Below are 5,766 nucleotides of genomic sequence, written 5' to 3'. Positions count from 1 at the left end.
AAAGAAAAAGGGACAAAAAGGTATGGACAATGTTTTATACATGTAGGATGTTAATATTGATGTATTAGTAGAACAACTTTATCCCATGCAAGTTTATTTTCTTCACTTTTGCTATACTTTTTTGGTCAGAAAGAGCAGGCATGAGTAAACAATATAAAGCCAATGAAGGCTCATTTGAGGAGTTTGCCCTCCCAACCAGCTATAGATTTCCTATTCCCTCTGTCCCATTTTCAACCTTTAATTCTTTTATTGCAGAAGGGAACAGAGTGAGCAGGAGTTACAACGCAGAGATAGATACCACAATACCTAATACCAGTCCAGATGTAGCCAACAATTAAATTTTGCCCCGGCTACACCGAGGCCATAAGATTGATGAAGTTCCCTTACTTGTTTGAGAAGATATACTGGTGGCCAGGCTGCTGCTCTTGTGGAAAGTTCCCAGTTTGGTGTACTACATCCACTAATGGCTTGCACAGAAAAGTTGGAACTCTCTCGCTGCTTTCTTCTGCAAGGAGCATAGTAAAATGCTGTTAATAACTCTGAAGGAGAACCTCTGAAGGAGAGGCAACAGACCTGCTTCCTGCTAGACAGTGCTTTCTCTGTAGGGCTTGGAGAAACATATTATCTCAGGTGGAAAAGGACATTAAGCTTCAGTTTCCTTCAGTCCTTAGTGGACCAAGGCTTATCTACTTTGCTACCAAGGAAGGACAGTGAATGGCAATGTTGCTTTCTTCCTCCCATTGCTGTAAAGCACAGGGGCCAGCTGCCAGGTAGAAAAGCAAGAGCAGACACACACACCCTCAGCAAAGAAAGCTAGGGTCTGAATTGCAAGAGAAGAATGCCTCCTGTTATGGCAAATACAGTTCCTTTATGTTGTCGGAGAGCAGACCTCTAATGCTTTCCTAAGGATTTTTCTTTCGGGTACTTCTAGGCATCTGTAACTTAACTGTGGTGAATATTATTCTCAGGTACCTCATGGCTTTTCTCATGCATTACCCATTGCCTCTAACATGAAAGCAAACCCGTAAATCAGGAATTGCAACACTGAATGTTCGGGAGGTTTATCCTTAAGAACATCAGGTCTGGGGTCACCTATGCCAGTAGAGGGAAAAGATTTCAAAAAGGAAGGTAGGGAAAGAGAATGTCATAATCAGAAGTTCATGTTCTGTTTTTGTTCAGGTGATTTTTTTGGCAAGTGTTAAGACTCAAATGATTGGAGGTCATATGGAGCCTTTATGTGCTGAGGGGCTGGCAGATGGTGGTGTGCTAGCAGTGTTCAGCCATGTACCACTACTCTTTGCTAGCATGGACAGGATTAGATGAAGAAACACTGCCCAAGGAAGGGCTTACAGGCTTCTAATTTTGTCTTAACTACTACCCAACATTTCTTCTTTGCTTGCCTTCGGCAGTTAGAATGTAAAACTGACTCAAAAGCCTTCACCTGCCTATAACTATGTATGTAAGGTCATTATTATTAATAAATCAAACTACTTCCCTTTGTATGTGCTTGGAAGGAGTTTAACACTGCTGAATGCTCTACTGCAGCTAAGAACGCAGCCGCTTTGAGTTTCAGTTCTTTCCAAGAGTTACTGCTGTCAGTTCTGAAATACCTCTAATTTTACAAGCCATTGAATTGCTGACATTAAAAATTCACCAAAGCTCAGCTGGGGCCCAATTTTCAGTGAACCTCAGTTTTGTATCCACAAGGAATTAGATGACTCTGTGACCACATACTAAGTGAGTAAGCTAAAAAGATGACTTTTTAAACTATTGATTGTACCTGACAGACATTTGGGATAAAATATCTTAAGGCACAAAGGTTGTACTCACTTGTGGACAAGTTGGGAGCTTGGTTCTAACTACACCAGAGACCAAAAGGCTGCAAGAACTAAAGGAGCTGGGTAGAGGATTTTTATATGTAAATAAGAAAGAAAAAAAGAATTACTGGAGGGCAGTGTGGTAGGTGTGTTTGCATTAGGAAAGTGTGATGTGCTAGAGAAGTAAAGAGCAGTTAAAAAATTGGATGGTACTGAGTTCTGCTGTTACCTTAGCTACTGTGAGGATTACTTTGACTTCCCATAATAATTGGAAACTTGGTAAAAGAGAAGTATTAATGCTCTAGGGCACAGGGTGGTTTGAAAATGATAAATGTTATGTAACTCAGGAAATGCTGACAGACATCATCCATCTGGGACTGATTGTGAAAAATAACAAATTAACTAATTTCTTCAGGATCTAGAGGGTAAAAGAAGCACATAAAACATACAAGGCTGTGAAGGTGGTAGAGTAACTGCACTTGTGAGGTCACCTAAGATGAAATCACATGTGAAATGAGGTCAGGATTCTCTATGTTTATGACAAGTGTTTGCCCATTACATCACCTCATTGTTTGACATACTTCTACCCAACTATTTAATGACTATGTACAGGACCTGTGATTCACAGCTCCTTATGTGTCCCATTTACCTGTGACCCGCACTGTGGGCAGAGCACTTTGCCCTGTGCGCTGTGGCACATAGCCCTGAGCTGTGAACACTTACTGAGAAGCGTGATTTGTAGTCTTCCCTGTCTTCCTTCTGCCCAAACCTGTTCATTAAGACTGCACAGCTATTCACCCACCATTGGCATTGTTCTTCCTGCAGGATATCTCTTTGAGGTGGTCCTTCTTTTCCGTGGACCTCTTCAAACACCAACAATGTGTTCTGACTGGCTCTCTATTAGATGTAACATATCATGAGCATATGAGCAGAAAAGGCAGACCAAAGAGAGCAGCTGCAATCAGGATTGAGCTTCATAGCAGCCAATTCATCCACTGTAGTTTGCAAAGCTGCAGAATTCTGAATCTTAAGAGCATTAAACAGTTGTTTTAATTTCAAGTAAGTAACACCGTCAGTTCAGTTACCGTTTGTCACTACTGGAACATAACATATAAAAAGCAGTGAGAGAAGAGACAGTCCAATATTAAAATTAAAGGTGGGGGACCCTATTCTGGTAGACTAGAGCATCAGCTAGCCTCAGTGCCTCCTACATCTTCAGCTGATTTTTCTTTTTCCTGTTTCCAAAACTGTCTTCCTAAATACAAGCCAGATGAAAAGTATTTGTGGTTTCCCCTGGGAAGTATGAGGAAAGGTTGGGATTTACATGGTGATATTAACTACTACAAATTCTGTAATGGCCATTCCAGAAACTTGATTCAGTAGTTCTCATCTCCATGAACTGAGTCTATCTAACTACTTACCCGTACACCATTATGTTTTCCCAGTAGCTTTAGATAATTTTTATTTCTTTCATTACCCAACCAACTGAAAATTACTTTTTGTAATTTTCCTACTGAAATGTCATGTAAGCCTGGCCTTCAAGGATTAGTTACAGTGAGGAATGCATTACCTCTCTTTAGATTTCCTTTCATACTCATTTGAACTTCCCACATAGTCAAGTTTTAACAGGAAATAGCAAAATAGTCTTCTAAGAGTCCCTTTCCTTCTCCTCTCCTTTCCTGCTTCCCCCAACCAAAAGTAGAAAAACTGAATCCTGCTGAGTTTGAATCTCCTCAGAAACAGTGCTGTGCACTCTCAGCTCCCCACTTCTGTCCTGAACAAAGCCTGAGCTTTAAAGGTTGCTGGAACAAGTTTCCATATTATACCAGAAGAATATTTACAGAGAAAGTAAAAAAGGTTAGAGGAACTTGGGTGCTTTCTGCAAGTCTTGTTATGCAGATGACATAGAAGAGAGCATGAGCAAAGGACGTGCCTCTTCTCACTTTTTTCTTTCTTAGCAAATCACCCTTAACACCTCTGCAGAGCTCAGACTTTCTCACTTCATTTTTCTCCCAGTTTTATTTACCATGTGTGATTCTACCTGCATTATGAATGGAGAAATGAAACAATCAGTGTGAAATAAGGGTAACTATATTCTAGTTGGGCCTTCAGTGTGCATTCTATCCTACCTGCCTTGGTCATATGTTGGGTATCACTTCCACTTCAGATAAAGTTTGGTTTTGTATTTATCAGAACTTCCAGTGATACTTCGGACTCTGTATGAAAAAGGAGTGTTGCACAATTCTTTCGTATTTGGGAAAGTTTGTTTTCACTTCAGACACTGTCAGCTGTGCTTCACTGCTTTTGGTAGCCTTTCCCAATATCTGGCAAATTCTGCCTTATCATGTGGCATTCCAGGGATTAGGTGAAGCAGCAGCCATATATACTACCCTTGGGAAGCATGCTTTGCACTCCTAACCTGGGGCTGAGGAGCCTCAGCAAGAAATGCAGCTCAGCTTTTTGCCAGCAACCCCATGTCATCTGAGTGCTTGCTTACATCCACAGTTGTTTATAAACAGACAGGTCCAAACTCTGCACTGATTTACACCTTCTGCAGTCTCAGCGAAGTCAGTTGTGAAAGTGGAATTTCTCTTATTGCAGAAAGTGTTGCTACCTCTGGTGAAGCTGCCTGGCACTTTCTCTGGGGAAATATTTTCCATTTCTTGACTTAAGGTGGTATAACATTTGCTGCTGATCTTTGAAATTTGGTTGGTTAATGACTTTACCATCCCACAACATGCTTCTTTCCATACAAATGGTGTGTACAGATGCCCAGGCCAAACCCAATAGGGAGTCAGGTCTGTGGGACCCACTGCCATGGGCTAATCTGTGAACAGCAGCATTACAGGGAACAAAGGCAAGGCCTGCCCATGAAAGAACACACTGTAGCCTACAAGGTGGAGATGGGCAGTGGAGAGCTGGCTGGGCTGCCACACGGCTGGGATAAACTGACACCAGGAATGCTGTTTGTGTGTCCTCAGTGACTGGAAAAGGCCAGCTTTTCACTGTAAAAGTCACCTGTGGAGTGAATGCTTGTGAATGATGTTGTACAATGGATCTCACAGCAGATGGTGCTTTTAGTTGCTTTGAAATATTCCTTGGATGTAGATTTTGAGCACGATCTGAAGCAACCCTTTAACTGTACTTAGGTAGTTAAGGTAAACATTAAGGCGTCTGTTGTTGTTGTTATTGTTGTTGTTATTACTATTATTATTATTGCTTCTAGATAAGTATTGAGATTTCCCAAAATAAGTACCCACCTAAAAACCACTGAAATAAAAAAAAACAACAAACAGGCACTTAGGTTCTGAAGAGAATTAAAAATGCCCACATCTAACTTCAAGCATCTGAATACTGTTAGTAATCTGGGCCAAAGTGAAGGGAGGGATCAAAATATGCCATTTGCTTATTAAGTGGACTGAGAAGTGCTCAGAAACCTGAAATTTTGATGAATCAAGGAAAAGAGATTCTTAGGGAATTTGCATAGGAATTTTTTTCTCCTTTTTAACCCCAGCAGAAAATGATGGTAACACACCAGAATTTGTAGTGCAAAATATAGAAATATTTTAAGAATAAAATAATATTTTAAGAATAAAAGCCCAGCCACCCAAGTGGTTTCCACAGCAATTTGTTTCAGTGAGTGGTGCTAAGAATTATGGCTATCAGTAGAAGGAATAGGCTGCTGTGCTTATATTGTTTGCCCTAAAGCAGAACAAGAGCCACACCATTTTGATATTAGTGATTTCATCAGTGGGAGAATTACACAGCCCTGGACTCTGCTCGTGTAATTTTAAAAAGCTCTCTGTTCACCTTTAGAAATAAGCAACCAGAATTGTCTGAAATTATATATTTCCCCTCTGTGTACTATTTTAACTCAGCTGGGCTCTGAGGGCATGGTTTATGCCCTGGCTTCCTCTCGACTCAATTATTGTAATTCATTATTAAACTG

Source organism: Pezoporus flaviventris, unplaced genomic scaffold (assembly GCF_033815535.1).
Source record: "Pezoporus flaviventris isolate CSIRO_AGI_PZ_B2104156 unplaced genomic scaffold, CSIRO_AGI_Pfla_v1 ptg000036l, whole genome shotgun sequence".
Lineage (NCBI taxonomy): Eukaryota > Metazoa > Chordata > Aves > Psittaciformes > Psittacidae > Pezoporus > Pezoporus flaviventris.
The sequence above is the reverse complement of the archived record's forward strand: the minus strand, read 5'-3'. Positions refer to the sequence as shown.